This window comes from Suncus etruscus, chromosome 2 (genome assembly GCF_024139225.1).
Source record: "Suncus etruscus isolate mSunEtr1 chromosome 2, mSunEtr1.pri.cur, whole genome shotgun sequence".
Lineage (NCBI taxonomy): Eukaryota > Metazoa > Chordata > Mammalia > Eulipotyphla > Soricidae > Suncus > Suncus etruscus.
Genome location: NC_064849.1, coordinates 39,221,454 through 39,247,998, shown reverse-complemented (window position 1 = coordinate 39,247,998; position 26,545 = coordinate 39,221,454).

Below are 26,545 nucleotides of genomic sequence, written 5' to 3'. Positions count from 1 at the left end.
TACTTCCAGAAGTCCTGGCAGCTGAAATCATGCCAGAAACGCCACAATATTAACCACATAATTTGGAATTCCTGGGACTGCACAGCTGACAACTTTAAATTTTACTGTCATTCCAGAAGTAACATGGCAATTTAGACATTAATGTAATTTGAAGCTACCTATTTTCAAAAACAAAACCAATAACAGAAAGATCAAATAGTAACAAATAGCTTAGGAAACTTCTAATAATGAATTAATGACTTCATTGGGATACACTTTCACAAATTTTCTTGTTGCTGTATTTTTTAAAAATAATGTCATTGGGGCCGGAGCGATAGCACAGCAGTAGAGCTTTTGCCTGACACACGGCTGACCCAGGATGGACCTGGGTTTGATCCAAGGCGTCCCATATGGTCCCCCAAGCCAGGAGTGATCACTGAGTGTATAGCCAGGAGTGAACCCTGAGCATCACTGGGGGTGACCCCGCAAAAAAATGTCATTACCACTTACCTGTAAACAAGCAATTATGATGTATGTGCTTGCCAATGGAAGTTGTCCTTGGAATGACTGGGAATACAGGTAGAATAGTGGAGATAATTTTACACTGATGGTGGGATTGGTGTTGGAACATGAATAGCAGAAAACAAATGTATTATGTGCAACAATATACTACATGGTCTTTACATAAAGTAGTTAATTTTAAAAAATTATTCTTGTAGGTTGTAGTAATAATACAGAGTGTAGGGTGCTGGCTTTGTACATATTTTATCCAGGTTCTATTTTTTGGTAACTGATATGGTCCTCCAAGAGTACCAGAAGTGATCCCTGAATGCAGAGGAAGGAAAACGTCTTGAGCACTGCCAGGTGTGATCCTAAAACAAGACCAACTCATCCCTTTGATCGTATACCATCACCCAGGTTTTTAGTAAACTTACAGTATAATTTATATATATAATATATATGCAATCATCATTAAAGTCACTTTTACAAGACTCATCACTGACTATTCACATCCACTTTCCCTATCTGATACTGTATCATGCCTATTTTTTCTGTAAATAAATATAATGATATAGGATGAGGTCTGTGGCCATTTCTGTGACTGGCTTCTTTAACTTCATAACATGTTTTCTAATATCACCAGTGCTATCAAAGATACATATCAAAGTTGCTTTTTTTTGGAGCCAAATAATACTCCATTATGTGGTTACATCATGCTTTGTTCAGTTTTCTTCAGGTGATGCACATTTTGGCTCCTTTGCTTTTGTTTTGCTATAAATAATGGCACTGTGGTCATCTGTGTACAATACTTATGGGGAAAATGACTTTGTATTAATCTCAAAGTGTGATTGGATTATAAACAACTCTGTGTTTCTTTTTGTCTTTCTTTTTTCTTTCTTTCTTTCTTCAAGAATAACCAAGCTATTTTCCAGGGTAACCATGTCATTTGAAAAATCCACCAGTGAGGCTAAAGAGATAGATAGCACATAAGGAAAAGTGCTTTTCTTGCGTTCAATCAACCTGGGTTAAAACTCTATATAGTACCTGAGCAGTACTAGAAGTGATCCCTTTTTGCAGAGTCAGAAATAATTCCTGAGCACTGGCAAGTGAGGCTCTGCCCCTCCTAAGTCAAATGTTTTGAAATATTTCCCCCTACCCAACTGGAAAATTTTTTCAGAGCCTAGTTCTGTTTGCTCATACATAAGCCAACCTCAGCTGATATAGGGAGAATATTTTTCAGAAAAAAAGTGTTAGTAGGAAGTGACTTTTTTCTTTGTTTCTATTTTTATTTATTTTTCTCTCTTTTAATGGGAGACATACTATACCCAGTTGTGCTCAGAGACCACAACCTGATCATGTGCTCAGACCACTGCCTAGCACTGCTCAGGGGACCATATAGAGTGCTATAACCAAGGTTACAGCTGCATATGAATGCAAAGAAAGTGCATACATACCTCTATACTATCTTTCTGGTACTGGAGTTTCTTTTTATTTAGATATTTTACCCTTAATATGCACAGCTTTCCTTATTGTTACCATTCCCTACCATAGTGGTCATTAGATAAGCATACATTGGTACATTATAAAAAAAAGAATTCATTGTTCATTCTTGGTATCATTGGTTTGAATAAATATATAGTGACATGTATTCCTTGGAACAGTATTATACAGAAACTTCAGAATAATTTAACTGGCCTAAAAATTCTCCATACTTTACCATAGTCCTCCTCCCCTGACCTTTACCTCTGGCAATTACTGTTTTTTTAATTTTTTATAGTTTTATCTTTTCCAATGTGTCATGTAATAGAAGCACGACAGCATTTAGCCTTTTAGAATGACTACTTTTATTTTGTCATATATACTTATATTTCCTCCCTACTTTTTCAATAATTTGAAACTTCACATTTTACTCAATAATAGCCCTTTGTATGAACTTACTGACACTTATTTATTCTTTCATTTACTGGTGGCAGTTTAGCTAAGAACTGGTTATTATTGAGTTATTTTATTAAGAACTAGTTATTAATTTTAGTTAACAAGTTTGGAAAATTGACATAGAGTTTCTCTAAATATCGTTGTTCAGGAAATTTATCTGTATATATTTTTATTTTCTTTTTATAATATGTTATAAAACATGGTTACAATAATGTTAATGCCCAAGATGTTATATAAAGTTATTGTACACTGTGTCCTCCCACCAAACAATCCTACATCAATCCACCTACATCAATGTCCTTCATCACCTCTATAAACATAGTTGTCATCTCATTTGGACAAGTACCATGGACTATAACTGTTAAGTCAGAGGTTAAGATTATGTTTAATTTTCTTAACTACAAACCATCTTCCAAGGTGGCAGTTCCATATTACATTACCATCAGCAATAAATGAAAGTTCTTGTTACTCTATGCCTTGCCAGTGTTCAGCATTGTTAGTATTTTGGATTTTGGCCAATGAGTGTCTAAAGAAATATTGTTGTTTTAATTTTTTAATGATTTATGACATTAAACATTTTCTTTTTTTATATATTTTATTTCTACACCTAGATTACCTACATGATTGTGTTTTGGGTTTCAGTCATGTAAAGAACACCACCATTACCAGTGCAACATTCCCATCCACCAATGTCCAAAACTCCCTCCTCCCCACCCAACCCCCGCCTGTACTCTAGACAAGCTTTCTATTTCCCCTCATACATTCTAATTATTAGGATAGCTCAAAATGTAGTTACTTCTAAATTCATCCCTGTTTCTGGTGAGCTTCATGAGGTGAGCTGTAACTTCCAGCCCTTCTCTCTTTTGTGTCTGAAATTATTATTGCAAGAATGTCTTTCATTTTTCTTAAAACCCATAGATGAGTGAGGCCATTCTGCGTTTTTCTCTATCTCTGACTTAGATTACTCAGCATAATAGATTCTATGTACATCCAAGTATAGGTAAATTTCATGACTTCATCTCTCCTAACAGCTGCATAGTATTCGATTGTGTATATGTACCCACAGTTTCTTTAGCCATTCATCTGTTGAAGGGTATCTTGGTTGTTTCCACAGTCTTGCTATGGTAAATAGTGCTGCAATGAATATAGGTGTAAGGAAGGGATTTTTGTATTGTATTTTTGTGTTCCTAGGGCATATTCCTAGGAGTGGTATAGGTGGATTCATATGGGAGCTCGATTTCCGTTTTTGGAGGAATCTCCATATCGCTCTCCATAAAGGTTGAACTAGACAGCATTCCCACCAGCAGTGGGTAAGAGTACCTTTCTCTACAACATCTCCGCCAACACTGCTTAATCCTCATTCTTTGTGATGTGTGCCAATCTCTGTGGTGTGAGGTGGTACCTCATAGTTGTTTTGATTTGCATCTCCCTGATGATTAGTGATGTGGAGCATTTTTTTCATGTGTCTTTTGGCCATTTGTGTTTCTTCTTTGTCAAAGTGTCTGTCCATTTCTTCTCCCCATTTTTTGATGGGATTAGATGTTTTTTTCTTGTAAAGTTCTGTCAATGCCTTGTATATTTTGGAGAATAGCCCCTTATCTGATGGGTTATGGGTGAATAGTTTCTCCCACTCAGTGGGTGCACTTGTATCCTGGGCGATATTTCCTATGAAGTACAGAAGCTCCTCAGCTTTATATATTCCCATCTGTTAATCGCTGCTTTCACTTGCTTGGAGAGTGCAGTTTCCTCCTTGAATATGCCTGTAGTTTCAATGTCCTGGAGTGTTTTGCCTATGTGTTGTTCTATATATCTTACGGTTTTGGGTCTGATATCGAGGTCTTTCATCCATTTGCATTTTTACCTTCATACTTGATGTTAACTGGGGGTCTAAGTTTCAATTTTTACCAAGTGGCTAGCCAGTTGTGCCAACACCACTTGTTGAAGAGGCTTTCTTTGCTCCATTAAGGAGTTCTTGCTCCTTTATCAAAAATTAGGTGACTGTATGTCTGGGGAACATTCTCTGAGTATTCAAGCCTATTCCACTGATCTGAGGGCCTGTCTTTATTCCAATACCATGCTGTTTTGATAACTGTTGCTTTGTAGTACAGTTTAAAGTTGGGGAAAGTAATTCCTCCCATATTCTTTTTCCAATGATTGCTTTGGCTATTCTAGGGTGTTTATTGTTATTCTAGGTGTGTTTAATTGTTCCAAATGAATTTCAAAAGTGCCTGATCCACTTCTTTGAAGAATGTCATGGGTATCTTTAGAGGGATTGCATTAAATCTGTACAATGCTTTGGGGAGTATGGCCATTTTGATGATGTTAATCCTGCCAATCCATGAGCAGGGTATGCATTTCCATTTCTGCGTTTCCTCTCTTATTTCTTTGGAGCAGAGTTTTATAGTTTTCTTTGTATAGGTCCTTCACATTTTTAATTAAGTTGATTCCAAGATATTTGAGTTTGTGTGGCAACTATTGTGAATGGGTTGTTTTCTTAATGTCCATTTCTTCCTTATTGCTATTGGTGTATAGGAAGGCCATTGATTTTTGTGTGTAATTTTGTAGCCTGCCACCTTGCTATATGAGTCTATTGTTTCTAGAAGCTTTTTGGTAGAGTCTTTAGGGTTTTCTAAGTAGAAGCATCATGTCATCTGCAAACAGTGAGAGCTTGACTTCTTCCTTTCCTATCTGAATTCTCTTCATATCTTTTTCTTGCCTAATCGCTATAGCAAGTATTTTCAGTGCTATGTTGAATAGGAGTGGTGAGAGAGGACAGCCTTGTATTGTGCCAGAATTTAGAGGGAAGGCTTTTAGTTTTTCTCCATTGAGGATAATATTTGCCACTGCTTGTGTTAGATGGGCCTTAACTACATTGAGAAAAGGTTCCTTTCATTCCCATCTTGCTGAGAATTTTTGACCAAGAAATTTTTTTCGAAGAACCAAGTTCTGCTTTTGTTGATCTTTCAGATTGTTTTTTGTGTTTCCACTTCATTGATTTACTGCTCTCAGCTCTTGTTATTTTTCTCTGTTCTCCCTATTTTTGGTTCCTTTTTGTTGAGCACTTTCTAATTCTATGAGCTGCGTCATTAAGCTATTCAGGTATGCTCCTTCTTCCTTTCCTGATGTGTGCTTGCAAAGCTATAAATTTTTCTCTCAGTACCTCTTTTGCTGTGTACCATAGGTTCTGATAGTTTGTGTCTCTATTGTCATTTGTTATTCAGTATTAGGTATTAAAGTTTTTCTTTCTGTGTGTCTCTTTATAGTTCACATATAATTTTAGGGCCTTGTGGTCAGCGAAGGTTAGCCTGCAAAATTTCTATCCTCTTGATATTATGGAGTATGTTTTATGTGCTAGCATGTAGTCTATCCTGGAGAATGTCCCATGTACATTAGAGAAGAATGTGTGTCCAGGTTTTCTGGGAGTGGATTGTTCCCTATGTATATCTACTAGACCTCTTTCTTCGATTTCTCTTTTTAGGTCTAGTATATTTCTTGTTGGGTTTCAGTCTGGTTGACCTATCAAGTGTTGACAATGCACATGTGAGGTCTCCCACAATTATTGTGTTGTTATTGATATTATTTTTTCAAATTTGTCAACAATTGTATTAAAATTTTTGCTGGCCCCTCATTTGGTGCATATATGTTTAGGAGAGTGATTTCTTCCTGTTGTACATATCCCTTGATTAATATCAAGATGTGTCCATCTTGTCCCTTATAAGTTTCCTGAGTATAGTTTGCATCATCTGATATTAATATGGCCACTCAAGCTTTTTTATGGGTGTTGTTTGCTTGGATGATTTTCCTCCAGCCTTTTATTTTGAGTCTATGTTTTTTCTGACTATTCAGATGAGTTTCTTGTAGGCAGCAGAAAGTTGGATTGAGTTTTTTGATCCATTTAGCCACTCTGTGTCTCTTACTGGTGCATTTAGTCCATTGACATTGAAAGAAAGAATTGTCCTGGAATTTTAGTACCATCTTTCTATCGAACTTTGGTGTGTCTGTTGGTCAGTCTTGTCTTAATGTAGGTCTTTCAGTTTTTCTTTTAAGACTGGTTTTGAGCCTGTAAAGTTTCTGAGCTGTTGTTTGTCTGTGAAGCCATGTAGTCTTCCTTCAAACCTGAAAGTGAGTTTTTGCTGGGTGCAGTATTCTAGGCGAAGCATTCATTTCATTGAGTTTTGTCACTGTGTCCTGCCCACTGCCTTCTGGCCTTGAGTGACAGTCTGGTGACAGTCTGTGGTAAATCTCAAGGATGTTCCCTTAAATGTAAATTCTCATTTTGATCTTGCTGCTTTCAGAATTCTGTCTCTATCTGTGGGATTCATCATTGTAACTAGGATGTGTCTTGGGGTATTTTTTTCTGGGGTCTCTTTTAGTTGGTATTCTTCAGGCATGCAGGATTTTGATTGCATGTATTCTTTAGCTCTGGTAGTTTTCTCTTCAATAATTTTCTTGAAAATTGATTCTTCCTGGAGATTTTCTTCCTGGGTCTCTGGGACTCCAATGATTCTTAAGTTGTTTCTGTTGAGCTTATCATAGACTTCTATTTTCATCTGTTCACATACTTTGAGGTAATTTTTCCATTGTTTGAGCATTTGCTTTTTTCCTATCTCTTCTGCTGTAATGGAGTTGTTATTCATCTCATCTTCTAGTGTACCATTCTATCCTCAGCTGCTATTAACCTATGGGAAAGCTCATCCATTTTTTTCTTCAATTCATCTACTGAGTTTTTCAGACCTGTTATTTGACCTGAATTTCAGTTTGAGTTTTCTGATTTCCTATCTTCATTTTCTCTTGATTCTTATTAGTGTTCCCTTCCATTCTATATTTTCTTTGAGTTCTGTGAACATCTTTCATATTGTGACTCTAAAGTCCTTATCTGAGAGACTGACTTGTTGGTTGGCCATGTTCTGGTCATCAGAGTTGCCATCTTCATCTCTCTATGTCTGGCGCTGTCCTGTGTTTGTTTCCCATTGTCACACTTGTATTGTGGGTTTTTCTACCTGTTGTGGTTGTATTCATGATTAAATGATGTGCACACTGCGTAGTGAAGCAAAGCGGCGGTGCTCCTCTGTCTCTTCCCTTTCTGAAAAACTTGCCTCCGAGGAAGGCTAGCCATGGGCAGATGAAGCCACACACACAGGAAATCAGGCCCCGCAGATGCACATAGAAGACAGACAGTCCAAAGAGATGTGCCAGGCTTCAGCGTTCCATCAGAGTTCAACTGACATTAAACATTTTCATAGGATTATTTATCATCCATTTAGTTTCTAAGATGTAGTATCTATATATTTTAGCCATTTTATTAACTTTTAAATTTATTATTCAATATAAAGGAGTTTCTGTATATTTTAGGTAATAGACCTTTATACAGATATATATCTTAAAATCTTTTCTCCTAATCTGTGTCTTATTTTCTCATTTACAAAAAGTTCTTTTTACAGAGAGTAAGTTTAAAATTCTAAATATACAAATACACAGGTCATCAAGAATTCTATTTTATACTTTTACACTTTATGTTTGGGTTCTAATGTTCATTCTAAGTTAAATGTGTGTGTGTGTGTGTATATATATATATATACATATATGTAGTTGTATTTATATACATATATTTATATAGACAGAGAGAGAGAAGAAAGAAGAGAGAGTATGGGCAAACACCCAAGTTACTCCTGGCTCTTTGCTCAAAAGTCACTCCTGGCAGGTTCAGAGGACCATATGGGTTGCCAGTGATTGAACCTAGGTTGGCTGCGTGCAAGGCCACTCTACTTGCTGTGCTTATCATCACTCTGGCCCCCTATATCCAGAACCTATGTGGTATATGTATATATGTATTGTTTGGTGAACTGTACACAATTTAAAATTGTAATCATTTTAGTTGTTGATTTGTAAGAAGGCTTTTCTTTACAAAATACATTTTTTCATAAACAACATTCTAGTGTTCATCTGATAAATGATTTGAAAATATTTTTTCTTTGAATTGTTTTTTTTTACTTCTTGATAGTATAACTTTGAAGCACAAATGTTTTTAATTTTGATGAGATACAGTGACTATGCTTAATCCCTTGTTACTCAAAGCTTTTGTCATAACTAAGAAAATTACTGTCTAATCCCAAAAGGATTTCTTCTTTCATTTCTTTTTCACATTTCTTTCTCATAACTTTATAGTTTTTACATCTTTCTAAGGTTCAAATGTGATATATTGAATTAATTTTTTGTATATGGTTACGGAGATACATGTTTAGCTTCTTACATGCATTCCATATCCAGTTTTTATGGCATAAATATGGAAAAGGACTTTTCCCACTGATTGTATAGATATCCTTGTCAAAACTAATAATAGGGGCCAGCCAGAGCAGTAGGCACTAGTGGTAAGGCATCTTGCTTTGCAAGTGCTAACCTAGGACTGGACCGTGCGTTTGATTTTGATACCCCAGCGTCCCATATGGTCCCCAAACCAGGAGCGATTTCTGAGCACACAGCCAGGAGAAACTCCTGAGCATCACAAGGTGTGGCCCAAAAAAAACAAAAACAAACAACAACAACAAAAACTAATGATAAAGCAAACAGTATTTATTTCTGAGTATTTAGTTCTACCACATTGATAAATCTCTACCTTCTATTCATTACATACTCTTATATTATTTGTTTTTATTGTTTTGATTTTTGGGCAACACTCGGGTTTTTCTGGCTGGCTCTATACTCAGGAAATTACCCTTGGGGGCTGGAGAGATAGCTCAGCAGCAGGTAGGGTGGTTGCCTTGCATACAGTCAATCCAGGATGGATGGACAGTGGTTCAAATCCCAACATCCCATATGGTCCCCCTTGTATGCCAGGAGCGATTTACTGAGCCAAGAGCCAGGAGAGTAACCCCTGAATGCAGCCAGGTATGACCCCAAAACTAATAAAATAAAGTAAAAATAAAATTTTAAAAAAGGAAAGAAATCACCCTTGGCAGGCTCAGGTGACCATGTGGGATGTCAGGGATCTAACCTGGGTCTGCTGCATGCAAGGCAAATACCCTACTGCTGTGCTATCACTCTTGCCCCTGAACTGTCTTAATTATTGTAGTTTTCAAGTAATTTTTTAAATTAGGAGGGTACATAATCTTTCCACTTTGTTTTTCATATTGGTTTTACTATTTTAAGGTTCTTGAAATTCTTTTTTTTTTTTTTTTTTTTTTTTTTGGTTTTTGGGCCACACCCGGTAACGCTCAGGGGTTACTCCTGCTATGCGCTCAGAAAGTCGCTCTGGCCTTGGGGGGACCATATGGGATGCCGGGGGATCGAACCGCGGTCCGTCTCCTAGGCTAGCGCAGGTAAGGCAGGCACCTTACCTCCAGCGCCCCCACCCCGCCCGGCCCAGGTTCTTGAATTTCTATATGATCTTCCAGGATCTCCTTATAAATTTCTATAAAGAAATAATTTGAAATATTGATAAGTACTATGTTGGATCTGTTAAGTGTTCAAAGAGAATATTAAACTAAAAGACTAGATTAAATTTTCCAGTTCTTGAAGTTGGGATGCCTTTTCACTTAACTTAGATTTGTTTTGTTTTGGTGACACAATGGTACTCAGGAGTCTACTTCCTGATTCTGCATTCAGGAATCATGCTGACATGCTCAGGAGACCATATGGAATGCCCAGTAGATTGAACCTGGGTCAGCAGAGTGCAAGGCAAGCATTTCTACCTACATATATCACTCCAGTCCTCCATTAAGGGTATCTTTCTTTCAGACTGTTTTATAATTTTTAATGTCTAAATCTTATATATCATTTTGTTAATGTATCCTAATCTTTCATTCTTTTGATGCTATTATAAAGGAAACTGTCTTCTTGGCTTGGTTTTTGGATTATTCATTCTTGGAATGTAATAGACTGAGGAATGACATATCAGATTTAGTAGATCTTTGATATATCTTGATTTTTCCATTTTTCTAATATACCAAACATAATTTTGTTAGGGACTTTCAATACATTTTGTTATTTCTACATATAGCTCATTTTTATTCTTTTCTTTGGTTAACTCATATACTCCTTTCTATATATTTTGAGCTGCTCTTACCTGATTTTCTTCTTGAAAATCATCAACATTATATTTTCCCACATTTTCCTTATCTTTTGTTTTCATTTGTTTTACACATCACTCATGACTTCATTCCCAATATAGTTATAGTTTGGGAATTTGTTTCTGTTTTTAATTTTTTTCACAGCAAGATGCACTCAAGGTTGACACCTGGCTCTGTGCTCAGGGATCACCTCTAACTGACTCAGATTTATCATATGGACCAGATGAAATTCTGAGGATTGAACCTGATCACCAGGTTACGCGGCAAACACTTTACCTGCTATGCTATTGTTCTGGCCATTGTAGGGTTTCAGAGTAGAAGGACGAGACCACGCAACTAAGATAAAGTTTAATACTTCAATCCGTCTGCCAACAAGACCCCTCGCCTGGCCAGCCAGGGCCATCCCTGAAAGAGATGAGCCTAGCCCAAGTTCATGAGGAAGTATATATAGGGAAGGGATATAGCGTGGTTCCAGCTTTCTGATGATCCTTAAAATGATTGGTTCTTGTCTAGCGGTACCTTCCTACTGCTCCCTTATCTTTCCCTGATAGGCTACCTGGTATGGTAGTTAGGTGAAGTTAGGTGAAGTTAGGTGAAGACCTAACATGTGGCTTACACCATGTGGTCCTTACAAAATGGCGTCTCTCCCTGCTCAGAACCTGAAAATAAGTCAGCCATATGGCCTTGTTCAGAATTCAGGACCCAACAGCCATAAGCCCCTTATAGTTTATTTTTTTCATTAGTATTCTCAATACTATTACTGGCACATAGTAGATACGTAAGTATTTAATTAAAAAATGGATAGCATTAAACAAAGATATTCATCACTGAGAATTTGTGAGGGAAGAAAACAAATTAAAGGCAGTACATATACTCTCTATATACCCAATCTGGCCTTCTTTTAGGAAATTAACTTTTGGAACAGAATGTGGTTGTTTTTATAGGGAAGATATATTCAGTTTGTAGTTGGTAACATGGATTCCCCACATCTTAACACTCCTTACTTGGTGGTAAGAAAAACACAGGGAGAAAAACTCAGCCATCTGAGTCATTCTTTTGTAGACAAATAACTAGAGTCTGACTTATTTGCTTCTGGCCTTCCCTGAGGGAAGGTTAATCTGGGGTGGAGAATGAGAATAGGTAAGAGAGAGTTGAAAAGATTTGTCTATTTTTCTTGCCAAATTGAGTCTAACCAAAACAGGGAATTCCCCAAAACCACTTTCCAGTGACTAACTATAAAAGTATTTTCTACAACAGAAAACACATTTTGTGCTGGCCCTCCTGAAGTTCTGTAGTTTTTAATTTTACATTCAGTTTTTTTTATAAATAACAGTGACAATACAGAATTTTCTCTTAATTGGAATTCTCTTCAAAATCTCGGGTTGACTCTGGTGCTTTGGTAGCAAAAGTATTCTCATGGAATTAGTCAGAAATATTAGGGTAAAGTGTGGTAGAGAACAGAGGTCAGATTAGCTCAGAAACTAGGGAAATGAAACAGAAATGAGGTGGACCTGAAGTTTTATTTCATGTAGTGAGCTTCAGTTCTATTCTTGGAATAACGTTCCAGTTGTCAGGCAAGACAAAAGGAACATGTTTGTGGTTAGTGAAAGAAGGGTGGGAGCAGATATTTTACATATTTGAAAAAATATTTTAGATGATCTTTGCACATATATCATGAGGCTTTGCTCTAAAAGAGAGTGTGAGCTCTTTTTAGACACAGTAAAACATTATATAATGTATCTACAAAACCATCATTGTAGAGAACACTCAGTTTGCCTTTTGTAAATCCTTCATCTAGCCTGCTTCAGGATCTAAATAAAAATTGAACAAAACATCTCAAGTAAGATGATGAAAGACAAACACATTTTGCAAATTAGATTTTATAGTCCAGTGAACAAAATTTAATTTCTTTGTTGTTATGTTCTTATTTCATTATTATGTTCATCTTTCCATTTATTTTCTCTGTCATGGGGAAAATATTTCAAATATTTAACTTTTAATTGTTTAGGATAAGCAAGTAAGTAATTGTAGATTGTTATCTTAAGCAAACAAGTCAAATAATTGTTTTACTATCAATAAAATAGAACAGAGGGAAATGATTATAGTATGAAAAAATATATCTTACCCTCTTTGGAATTTAAATTATTTTTTGGAGCCTGAGAGATAGTATAAAAAATAAAGCTTGCATGTAACTAATGCTGGTTTAATTCCCTGCTCCACGGGATCCTGTAAGAACAGCCAGAAAGAACCCATGAGCACAGAGCCAGGAGTAGCCTTTGAACACCAGTAGATAAGGTCAAAATAAAAATAAATACATACATTATCAAAGAAACTAACATACTAAGCAAACATACCGAAACAAGAATAGAAAAGATTGTTCACTAAAATACAACACTCAAATGCATTTACTTCTTAGAGTCATATAAGGAGATAAGAGATCATGAAAAATTTATCCCCTTTTACCTTCCTACCTATTTTAGAATATCGCTTATCAAAAAACAAAAATCACAACTTTAATTCAAAACTTTTTCAGGTTAAGCAATTATATATCAGACCAGAAGCTTCCAAGTGTTCATAAACACATTTTAAATTACAACCTAAAAAAAAACTCCTTAGAACAATGTTGACTTCCAAATAATTATGACTACTTGAATTCAAGAAATGTTACAAATAGTTACATCTCTAAATGAGTCAAGATAGTTGAACCCTGAAATTTCATTTGACATTTTTCTACTCTCAGAGATTTACCTATAAATTTTTGGGGTCATGCCTGGTGAAGTTCAGGGTGACTCCTGACTACATTCAACTATCACTCCTAAAGGTAGGTACTCAGAAGATTATATGGGCTGCCAGGAATGGAATCTGGTTCACAGCATAAAAGGTATGTGCCCTACCTACACTGCTCAGTCCTATTCCTATAATTTTTATATTGATTTGGTTTTATAACCACCATGGTGAATTGGTTAAACTAACTGGTCTAGAAGACTCGGATGACAGCACAAAGCTCCTGTTCTCATGGAGCTTACATTATAATATAATTCATTATAACCTCTAATTATTCAATAATCTGATATGTACAAATTTAGTGTTATTAATTTTTCACTCAACATTTGCTAGCTATAAGACCTTTAACAAGTCACCCAACTACCCAAATACTCTCTTCTTTAAGCATAATAGTATTTTGAAAAACCTGTTACTCAGAGGATTAAATCAGGATGATAGTAAATAAGAAGGTGACAAAATAAATTGAGAGAGGTTTTACCCACTAATAACTCAAAGGTCGTGGCTTTTTTTTTTTTAGTTTTTTTTTTTTTTTTTGGTTTTTGGGCCACACCCAGTGATGCTCAGGGATTGCTCCTGGCTATGCGCTCAGAAAATGCTCCTGGCTTGGGGGACCATATGGGGCGCCAGGGATCAACCACGGTCCATCCTAAGTTAGTGCATACAAGGCAGACGCCCTACTGCTTGTGCCACCGCTCTGGCCCCAGGTCTTGGCTTTTGTATGGAGTTTAGCAGTAGTATAAAGACACCCCTTATTATAATGCAGAAAGCTGTCCATGATTTTGGGCTGCAAGGAAAGAAGCAGCAGAATAAATAGATGTTGAAATGAGGATATAGATCCTATCCAGGAAAGATGAGCCTTGAGCAAAACACCAGCCCATCACTCTAGGAGTCTTGAAAAACTATTTGAGTCAGGAAACTGCTGGAGAAAAACCATTTAAAGTTAACACATTTCCTTCTTACAGAGGAAAATTTTTGAAGAGCAATCTGTGATGCTTCTGGAGTATTTTTTTTAAGTTATATAGCTGAAAAAGTTTAGAATTAAAATTAGCTAGACACCTACAAAAACAGTATATCAGGGTTTCTCAAAGTATGTTCCATACGACTTGCATCTGATCACCTCTGTATCCACCTCTGTGCCACTCCATATTCCCAGGCTCCACGCCAGCTGCTCCATGATAGAATTTCTGTAAGTTAGACTTGGAATGTCACATTCTTTTTTTTTTGGTTTTTGGGTCACATCTGGCATCGCTCAAGGGTTACTCCTGGCTCTATGCTCAGAAATTGCCCCTGGCAGGCACTATGGGATGTCAGGACTGGAATCACTGTCCTTCTGCATGGACATTCTTATTTTTATAAAATGCATATAAAACGTTCTTCACCTTTCCTTCTCCCCTCAGTCCATGACAACCATTGGTCTGCTTTAGTTTCTATAGGTTTTCCTACTTTACATTTTGCAAAAATTAAAATTATAAACATGTGACCTTTTTGTATATCTTATTTCTTCTAGAGTAATGTTTTCTAGGTCCATCCATTTGTAGTATGTATCAGAACTTCATTCTTTTGAATGGATGAGTAATTTTTATTGTATAATTAGCATACAATAAATTTGTTTATCTTATCATTAGTTAGTAGACACTTAGATTGCATCACTCTGTTTTGTGAATAATATTTAGATGAACATTTGTGTGCAAGTTTATGTTAGAATAGTTATTTACAATTCTGGAAATGGAATGAATGTTAGTTTTATGAATATTAGTTTAATGAATATTAACTTATTGCTAGACTGCCAAACTATTGTGGACAAAGATTACACAAGTTTAAATTCTTCCAGTAACATATGCATGTTCTAATTTCCTTACTTCCAAATCAATGTTATGTTCTTTTATTTTCCATTGTAGCTATCCCAGTTAAGTGTAAAATGGAATTTCATCATGGATTTGATTTGTATTTCCCTAACTACTAAAAAGTAAGTATCTTTTCTATATTTATTGGCAATTTACATATTTGTTGGGGAAAAAAGTTATTCAAATAGTTTCGTATTTTTTGTACAATAAGAAGCACATTCCCCCACCCACCCAAAAGATAGGGTAAAATTTTTGTGCATCTTATGGAACAAATGTCACCTGGAGCTGAAACCTGAATGCAAGGGAGGAGAACATATACTAAGCCAGCAGTGGCAAACAGGATTTTTACCTTCACTCAAAATGGCAAAATGCAATATGTGTTGAATATATTATTGTTAAAATTAGATGCTTTTGTGTGAGTGTTTGTCTGTTTTGGCAGGTCACTGCGTGGTGTGGCTCTCTGACACTCACAGTTTAAAATTTTGCCTCTTTGTGTCGAACTTGTTTGCCACCCCTGTACTAAGCACTTGATATCCACAGTGCTATACCCTCTTTATTGCACAGACATACTACATAGTATAGGCAATCAGGTGAGCATACTTTCACCATTGCATATAGATCTTTCATTTAAGATTATTTGATTAATGCTAGGACTTTTACTTTTTTTTTTTTTTTTTTTTTTTTTTGGTTTTTTTGGGTCTCACCCGGCAGTGCTCAGGGGTTACTCCTGGCTCCACGCTCAGAAGTCGCTCCTGGCAAGCATGGGGGACCATATGGGACGCCGGGATTCGAACCGATGACCTTCTGCATGAGAGGCAAACGCCTTACCTCCATGCTATCTCTCCGGCCCCGGACTTTTACTTTTTTATAATAATGAAAAAATACTTTAAAATGTATTTTTATTTTCTGATGTAAAAAAATGTTAGGTAAGTGTGTTTAACCAGCTTTGGGCTAGCATATTGTAAATATACTTCGGCCTCACTGACTGGTTGTTTCAAGCCACCTTTTGCTGAGTTGCACCATTTGTTTTAGAATATTATTTTTTGTTTTACTCATCTAAAAACTATGTGTTTCTTATGGCCAGGTACATTTTATAGAGCGAAAAATACTGTATGTTTATTTTTATGTTATTTTATTTCAATTTAAAAAGTGTTTCCTTCATTATGTTTCCAGAAGTTCTGCTCAGTTGCAGTTGTCTCAGTCAGACCTCTGGAATTAGAGATCTTGATTGTTGTTCAGATATTAGGTCAAAACCTAGGCTAGGGTCTTTCTTATTGGTCCAGGATAAGTTCTGCCCAGCCATGGTTGTCACAGTCAGTCGTCTGTAGTTAGCGATCTTGGTTTTTGTGCTGATCAAAGGATGTCCTGTCTTCTAATTTTATCTTATCATTAGGTGATGAGATAAGACAACCTGCTCTTAGATCAAGTTGTTGCCATTTCCTCATTGTCAGAAAGTCATATCAAAACTGGCGCATGTTGGTGTCAGACCAAATTCCCAAAGGGAGTCTGATTTCTGGAGCTGTTGCATAGAACAGTGTCGGTTCTATATCTGAGATCTAGGGTTCAGGGTTGGACAGTCACTGTCTAATCACATAACTTGCAGGGGTCTCAAACTCATGGCCCACGGGCCGCAAAAGGCTCTCCATACAACATTTTGTGGCCCTGCCCTAGAGGAATCTTTTTTTGTTTTGTTTTGTTTTGTTTTAGTTCTTTGGGTCACACCCCCCAATGTTCAAGGCTTACTACTGACTTTGCACTCAAGGATCACCCCGACTTTGCCTCCTGCGGCCACCAGGTAAATTGAGTTTGACACCCCTGAAAGTCTTAGTCCAAATGATATATGTTCACAGTGGGAGGCACCCCTATATTGTAAAATGTATGAGCTCTTATCCCTAGTAGATAAGAGCTTGTTTTTATACATAAAATTCCCCCTTTTTTAGTATGCCTTTGAAAAAAGAAATGGTGCTATATTATATTGCTGGTGCATTTGGGGGTGAGAATGTCAGGCTACATCATCTCTGTGCCCTTTTTTTGACCTGAACTTTTATCCAGGCAAGACTTTTTCTTGTAGGTTTTTGTACCAAGCAGAACCAAAACAGGTGAAGTTAAGGAAGAAAAGGAAAAAAATATACACACACATGCGTGTGCATGCATGCATGCACACACACACACACACACACACATATATATATATATATCAAATAGAATAAATAAAAATGAATTTTAAAAAGTAAGGAAAAAAAAGTGATGTAAGGCACTATCTGACATTTGGGAATAAACAAGTTAAGAGGTAGTATTATAGAGGAATTCCTAGGATTGGTGCAAAAACCAAGACCACCAACAACAGAAGACTGATTAAAACAACAGTGATGGAACAGAACTTCTAGAACTGTAAAGAAAGACTATCCTAGGCTTCATCCTATGACCTGTGCAAATACCAAGATCTCTAATTACAGAGGCCTGATTTTATCTTCCACAACTGACTGGAAAGTTTTCTGGCATCATAAAAAGACCTAGGGGAGTGAAAAAGAGCATGTATGGAGCCTGTAGTTATTCCCACGACAGTATGCTTCAAGGGCTGAGAAACCCTTTATATCTTAGGCCAAGAGAATTCCCTTTCTAATCTCCCCAATATTTACTGTGCCTATGCAAAAAAAAAAAAAAAAAGAAGCATAATTCTTTTTCTTTTATTTTGGGATCGTGGTTATTGTTGGTTGTTGTCTTTATTGCTTTTCTTTTATTTTTTTGTCACTGTAGTTTTGTTTTGTTTTGTTTTCTTATTTGTCTGTTGTTGTTTTTTTGTCTTTTCGTTGTGCTTTGTCCTTTTCCCCTTTCTTTTCTTATATTGATATTTATAACCTTTAGATGGACTCCCCTGGTTTTTGTTTGTTGGTTTTTTGCCTTTTTTCCCCTTCAAACAGAACCACATAACTTGAATAATCTTGTTTTGCCTCATAAATTGAGGAGGAAAAATGAATGGTACCAAGACCAAATAGTCGTATGAACATTGAGTAGAAATAAAAAAATGATCAGACTTAAACCCCAAATCCAAAGCCAATGACAACAGAATTGATACCTAATCTACAACAAGCTAGACACAGAAAGGAACACTTATACTAGCAGCCTGGTGGCAAAGGAGGGGAATATGGGATGCATGCTAGGAACAGGGATGGAGGGAGGACAACACTGGTGGTGGAAATGCCCCTGATTCAATGTCACTATGTACCTAAAATATTCTGTGAAAGATTTGTAATTCACTTTGGTCACAATAAAAAAATTTTGGGGGGTTTTTGGGCCATACCTGTTTGATGCTCAGGGGTTACTCCTGGCTATGTGCTCAGAAGTCGCTCCTGGCTTGGGGGGACCATATGGGATGCTGGGGGATCGAACCACTGTCCATCCTACGCTAGCGCTTGCAAGGCAGACACCTCACCTCTAGCGCCACCTTCCCGGCCCCAATAAAAATTATTTTTTAAAAAAGTGTTTACTGGGATCAGAGCAATAGCACAACAGGTGGGGCATTTGCCTTGCATGTGGCCAACCTGGGTTCAATCACCAGCATCCCATATTGTCCTCCAAACCCTTCAGGAGCAATTTCTGAGCACAGGGCCAGGAATAACTGCTGAGCACTGCTGTGTGTGACCAAGAAAAAAAAAAAAGAAACAAAAACTTTCATTTTTAATTTTGTGTTGTAGTTCTTTCTCTTTTCTATAAATGAGGTTTCTGTCAGAGATAGAATTTGCAAATATTTACCCCTCATTTCTGTAGGTTCTCTTTCAATTATCTTGATAGTATTCTTGAATGAACACAAGTTTTTAATCAATTTTGAGAGCAAGTGAGAGTAGAGTGTACTGAAAAGAGGAAAAAGAAACCATTAATAATATTTGTTAACAGTGGATATCTTAGCTATATATTTTATCTACTATTAATGATTTCTTAATCAACTATTAGAAATTTTCTACTATGCTTTGGCTATTGCTATAAAAATGGGTTTTCTTAAACTTTTCTTATAAAAATATCAAAACACATTAAGTCTCTTTGTCAAGTAAATAAAATTCATACAGCAATTACATTGCCTGTGATGATTATGATTAGAAATCAGTCAGTCTCATCTACTTCCTCTGTCCACATCTCCCTTTCCAGGTATTTTTTTTTAAAAAAATTTAGAATTTTCACTGTTTCATCTAGAAATAGTTTCTGTGTATAAACATATGTATGACAGAAAACTCTTACTAAAATATAATCTTAGAATTTGTTTACCATGGTGGTGGGCTAGGAGGGCACTCAGATGGTGTGGTGTTGGAACATTGAACACATGAGATGCTATCTTTAACAGTCTTGTAAATCATGGTGCCTAAAACATAAACATTTTAAAAATATACTTTGCACCTTCCAAATTCAGTAAGATTATCCAATCCAAATGAAGTTAATAATAATTTATGAATGGCATAAAGTGTTTAAAACTGCAGGAATTTTATAAGCACATTCTTAGTACAGTTGATAGCAGATAAAGGGGTGATCAAGTTTTATAAAACTAAATTTATAACTTGAAAATAATGGGTAGAAGTTAACTTGTTAAGAAATTTTACCTCTAAGATTTTATTTTACTCACATTTGTGCAATGCTTAAATTAAAAAAAAAACAATGCTTTCTTGCCTGATATATAGTAAGCTCTATGCTAGCAGAAGAGATATCTGTTATCTAATTTTTTGTTATCTAATTTTTACAATTGGTATCAATTTTACTTTATTATGATTTTCAATATTATGTTGAAGTATAAATATATGAAAAATACTTGTAAAATAAGACTTTGTAGTCAAGCTGCATAGGTAATAAAAGAAAATTACTATATGTCATGTTATCATTTATTTACTTTTCCATAATATGTGAACATTTAGCATTAGTAAAGAATATACTGGCATATATATATATATATATATATATATATACTAATTTTAAATCCATGGGTTATAATTCAGCGTTTCCCTGAGCTCAAAAAGCTATAGATAAATTTTCTGGAAGCCTTTCAGAAAGGTTTAGAGTAAGATTAGAAAATATGGAAACACATGAAGTAGGACAGAAATTAGAACAAAATGTGCTGATAGATAACCCTTAATGGTAGATAAATTATTTTTAACGATTTCTTCAATTTCCATTAATATTCCAAACTTGTGCTAGATGACAAAGATTATATGTTCAAAACAGTCTGTAGCAGAATAGCTTGATGACAGTTCATCAAAGAGACTGATGTGAAAATAATATTTAATATAGATATTTACTTGTTATCAATAAATGTGGGAATGTAGTTTTTAAACACTCATTAAATGTTATTTATCTGAATACAAATTTTTTGAAATACTTTTGTATTCCCACGTTTCTCCAATAAGCAATTAAAGCATGCACCATATTTAGTAAGGAGTGTATAGATCAGCTTCCTGTAGCAATACAAAACTGGGTTTGTGAACACTGGATCTGAGATATGCATCAATGCCTCTATTGTTCAAGATTCTCTAGTGATTCTCTGGAGTTTGCTAGAATTGTTCAAAACAATGGTTAAATCATTGTCTGTGGTGGGAATAGTTATACCAAAGAAATTTTAAAATTCTGTACATTTAGCCTCCCTCCCATCTATGAGATAATAAACCACTATCTAATCGGAAAAAATGAGCAAAAAATAACTTGTCAGGCTACGTGTCATATTACACATGAAGAAAGTATTTAATAAATGCTAACTGGTATTGACATTGTCACTGTGCAATTTAAAATAGACAACCAAGTTTTAATTGTTTACTTACCAACTAAACAAATCATCTTTGTCCTCTTTTGCCTCATTTTGATAATTTAACTAGCAGCAGCATTTTTTTTAAATGAAACAAAACTCATAGTAATGCTTTTTAGTATCCTAACCCTGAGAAAACTTTTATGAGAGAAAGAGAAAGATGAGGGTTTTTTTGGGGGGGAAACTAAAGTAGGAGATTACATCTTAATTCAAAACATTCACTCTGGTTTTGTTTTTCTCAAAAAGGTTCATGGTGTTACCAACTGCAAATGATGAGATAATGAGTAATTTTAAACACTTGCTAGAAATGTTCTAAAATTCTGGATTTTCTTAACAAAAGATAACAAATGATCTTTAAGCCCAAATGTTCCAGAAGTAAAATTGCAGTAATAGGTCTTTTTGTGAACTCAGCTTGATTTAGGACTCTTACGAGATCATAATGCTTATTTTCTCAACTTCCACATTTATTACACCCCTTTCTTTGTCTCCATTTTCAGCAGCACCACACTCCATATTATTAATTTTTAATTTCCTTGTATCCATTTTTGGGTCTCCAATTGGTATTTGGTATTCAAAGGGTGTTCTTGCTCTTGGGAATCAATATCATCAGGGCTCAGGGGATGATGAAATATGATAAAACCCAAGTGTCCCTTAATCAAATAATGTTCCACAGCATATTGTACTTCTCTCTGGCTCTCACACTCCATCATTAATGTAGAAAGGTTCCTATAAAATGATGGTCATCACAAGGGCCAGAAAGATAGTCCAGCAGAAAGGTACTTGCCTACATACATCTGACATGGGTTTTATCCTTTACACCCCAAAGTATTTCCCAAAGCTAAACCCAGCAGAAGTGATTTCTAAGATCAAATCTAAAAATAAGCACTGCACATCTCTATATATGGCCCAAACACCAAACAAATGGAAAATGACTATCAGGAAAATTGTTTCATATATAGTTCCTGAAAAAATTCACACATTCAACTTTAATTTAAGAATTAAAATCTGTATTTAATGGAAGTTAAGATAATAAACTCAAAAATTTTGGGCTATTTTTTGAACAGGAGTGCTATTACATTTAAATATGAGGTGGATGTTAGGCAGACCCCAAAAATCCCAATTTAATAATAATTGAATAGATATGGATGGTGTGCATGTACAGTATACTGCTGTCTCTTTGAATTAAGTACTGACTATATTGTCTCAGACTGGTTTTAGCCCTAAGACTCTGTGATGCCAATAAAGACTTTAGTCAAAAGGAAGCATAGATAAAATCATATCTTTGTAGAGAATGGCTTTTGTGTTAATACTAACAAAAAATTAGGATCATATTTTAGGTAGATTTCCAATGAATTGTTCAGGTCATGAAAGAGAGGTGGGTGGTATTCCTACTACTCTCTGGATGCTGTACCTGATAACCAAGAAGTAGAACTATGCAGTATATCTTCAAAGTGTAGGAGCCAATAGCACCATAAAAATTGAGAGATAAGGGCTGGAGCGATAGCACAGCAGTAGGGCGTTTACCTTGTACGCGGCTGCCCAGGACTGACCTGGGTTTGATCCCTGGTATCCCATATGGAACCCCAAGCCAGGAGCAATTTCTGAGCGCATAGCCAGGAGTAACCCTTGAGCATCACTGGGAGTGGCCAACCCTCCCCCGTAAAAATTTGAGAGGTAAAGACAATGAAACAAACTTGTTGGCATGTATAAATTCCAGTGTTTGGCTGTCCATTTGTTTTAGAATTTCACTCCAGAAAAGTAAGTTGTAACTCTAAAGTTATGGAGAACTTTAAATATTTACACCAGGGAATTAAAAAAAAAAAAGGCACAAGACTTTCTCTTCAACATTGCTGACAAGTTTCATAATGCTACCTAATGTTATGGAAAGTGCTGGGTTCAGTCTCTGCTGGGAAGCTGAGACTTCTGTTTCTCTTGGCCTTCTGTTCCAAGCCTCAGTCGAATGGCATCTTCATTCCTAATCCTCTCTTGAAGTCAAGGGCTGTAATGAATGAATCACAAAGGTTAAAATGCAACCTTCCCTGGTTTATATCATATGCACTTCTGTAATAGTTTTTGAGTGGCATGTCATGCATGATTTATAATGTAGCCTGCTGTGCTCTAAGCAAACAAATCTTCTGGCTACTGAAAGCATAACAGTGCTTATTAGTAGTAAACAAATTAAGGAGATTGGTTTTCTGTGCCCTGAGTACTTTCTTTCGATTTCCCACCAAACTAATTTGTGGGGCTGTAAAGGTAGTACAGCAAGTTGGGTGCTTGCCTCACATGTGGCTGACCCAGTTACATCTCAGGCATCCGTATGGTCCCTGAAACCCACCATGAGTGATCCCTGAGCACAGAACCAGAAATAAACCCTGATTACCACTAAGTGTGGCAAAAAAAGTGACTTTTTCTTAATCATTAAGATTCTTGCTGTGATCTTTGCCATAACATAACTGAATAATCTTGTTGACAGTGCCAGAAAGATCCCAAGTATAATGAGTATTTTTCCCAAAAGATACACATTTAAGTATATGGGGAATGAGAATATTTCCCATCGATTTCATGATGAAATAAATATTAGTACCCTGTGTGACCCTGAACAAAAATAACGAGTCATTTGTAACTCAAATAGAAACTTTATGCCAATCCAGCATCTGTAAATAGCCTACAACATTCACTCTGAACGAATCAGAAATATTAATGAGGTGTTGTAGAGAAAGCATCCTGTATGAAATAATAAAATGTATACCTGTAACTATGGAGATTTGTTACTGAGTTTCTTTGCTACTGAGGAAGAATAGGCCCAAATATATGTGAATTTTACAAAGAAAGGAATTCCCATTATTTGCAAAAGTATTAGTAAGGTTGAGCAACAGTGGACTGAAGGACAAGTGCCACTTATAGGAAAAAATTTTAAGTGGCATTGCCAGAAAGTAAATGAGTGTTCAAGATTGCTAAGCTCCACCAGTAATGTAAACAGATTTGGCATCTGTCTCCATTTTGTTTCCTTTTAAATGGAAAGTCAATAATTCATTTTTAATCACCCACAATCTGTTAGGTACCTCCATGGCTTGGATCCATCAGAATTAAGTGCAGGTGCTGCTTCAGGTCTGCAATACTGAGTAAACGTGATCATGATAGATTCCAAACAAGCTGGCAGGCTTAGGGTAATTATCTCTGGATCCCTTCTTTTCTGAAGTGCCTCTAATTCTCAGTATAATCCTAAAGGCATAGTTTGTTTTCCTGGTAGAAAATTTAAGAAGTTCTGTGAACTAGACAATATTTGGGCTGACCTCTTAATTTGGGGAATTGGAGAGATGGGGAATCTAGAAAATATAGGTTAAAGTCTTAAACACCAGTAAATCTGCTTTCCAGAAACAGAAAGTATAAAGTCAGTGGTCTAATTTATAGACACTGATATTTTTAATGTTTAAAATTCCATATGTCTATGGAATATTTCTAAAATAACTACACTGACAACTATCATAACAATATGAATAAATGAGGGAAGTAGAAAGCCTGTCTCGAGTACAGGTGGGAGGGTGTGGGGAGAAGGGAGATAGAGGGCATTGGTGATGGGAATGTTGCACTGTTGAAGGCGGGTGTTCTTTAAATGACTGAAACCCAACTGTAGTCATATTTGTAATCAAGGTGTTTAAATAAATATATTTAAAAAATAAAAATAAATAAATAAATAAAATTTCATATTTCAGTGTTTTCTTAATGTAAAACCTTTCCTTCAAGATGTGGCTCCGGGCCACTAACAACATCATCTAGGGAGCTAAATAGAAATGCTATCTGGCTATCACAAATCTCTATCAGATCTGCACTTTAGTTTTTGTTTGTTTGTTTGTTTGTTTGTTTTTTATTTGGGGGCACACCCAGCCATGCTCAGAGGTTACTCATGGCAGGCTCTGGGTCTGTCCCAGATATGTCACATGCAAAGTAAATGCCCTACAAATAGCAAATGCTATTACTCCAGCCCCCAGAATCTGCACTTCAAAATACTAGCAGGTGATTTTTATTTACATTAACTTTTGAAAAACACACCGAATTAATGTAGACATGATATTTATCTATTTAGAGAGCTCATCATTGTATCTAGAGGCATTTATCTTCTGAGGATGATTACAAAGCTGACCCAGAAAGAAACTAATCAGAGCATCCTGTTGGTCAAGTAGTGTGCTCTCTTCATCTTTGAATTCCTAGTACCAAGCTCAGTATATATATGACATGTTGAGATAAATAGATGGATGGGTGGGTGGATGGATGGATGGATGGATGGATATATAAAGTAATATCCCTCTGGATCCCCTCCATATTAAAGGAAATGAATATAAAATCAATTCAAATAGAATTTTTTTTGTTATAAATTAGGTAAGCCTTGCTAAATAGTATCATTTACACATTAAGGTCAATAAAAATCTTATTTTAGAAATTAATTGGATAATTTTAGACCCACAGTTACAGTAGGTCAGGAATGTGGAAAGGTGTCTCCCATCAAAGAACACCTTGCTTTCCTTGACTCATCTGGCATATTATTTCATCACCTTCTATTGCTATGCTCCCTTTTTCTGGCTATGCTCTATTTCTGTTGCTCTAGTCTGAATCATTCAGAGACAGATCTTACCTAGGCATTAAGACTCTTGTACTCAGTATGTGCTCACTGACTTGAACCATCACAATAATGGTGCTTGAGCAAGGTCTGTCAATGATGACTCAGTCATGTGATAGCACAAAGGAATCCACTCACAGGGGATTTTTTTCATCCTCTTTTTCTCATCCTTACATTCACTGCTCACTGATATAATTTTTTTTGCAGTGGAAATGGTGTGTTTTATTTTATGGTGGGTGTTTGTTGTTGTTGTTGTTATTGTTTTTGTCTTGGGCCCAGACCCAGTGGTGCTCAGGGGTTTCTCCTGACTCTGCACTCAGAAACCATTCTGGCAGGCTCGGGGGACCATATGGAATACCAGGAATCGAATCCAAGTCCTTCTTGGGTCAGCTATGTGCAAGGCAAACACCCTATTCTTGTGCCTTCTCTCCAGTCCCATTAATGGTGGATTTAACTTTGATTACTCATTGGAAATCAGAACCAGAAAAGGCTGTATTGTTGTGCAGAAATAAAATTTGCCTCTGTGTTCCTGTGCCACCCTCAAGAAGTTGCTTTTTCTGGTGGCATGGCCAGTGTTAACCTCCTCAAAGAGCAGTTTAGAAGACTTTTCAATGCCCCCCAGTTCTAGTGGATTCCTGAAATGGTGTTTTATGATGTCAAGATGGAAGCAAGGTAGTAACATAATAGAAAGAAGCACTGACTATAGTCAGAGAACCTGGATTTAAATTCAGTTTTTCTGCTAACTACTTTGCTGACTGTATTTTTGGTGCTGCAGACAGTGTTCACTAAGTGCAGGTTTTCTTTGCCCCTTTGAACCTGTTTCTTTTATATGATGCTTACTCTTTTTTTTTTTTCGTTTTTTGTTTTGTTTTGTTTTTGTGGTTTTTGGGTCACACCCAGCAGTGCTCAGGGGTTACTCCTGGCTCCATTGCTCCTGGCAGGCACGGGGGACCATATGGGACGCCAGGTTCAAACCAATGACCTTTTGCATAAAAGACAAATGCCTTACCTCCATGCTATCTCTCCGGCCCCATGATGCTTA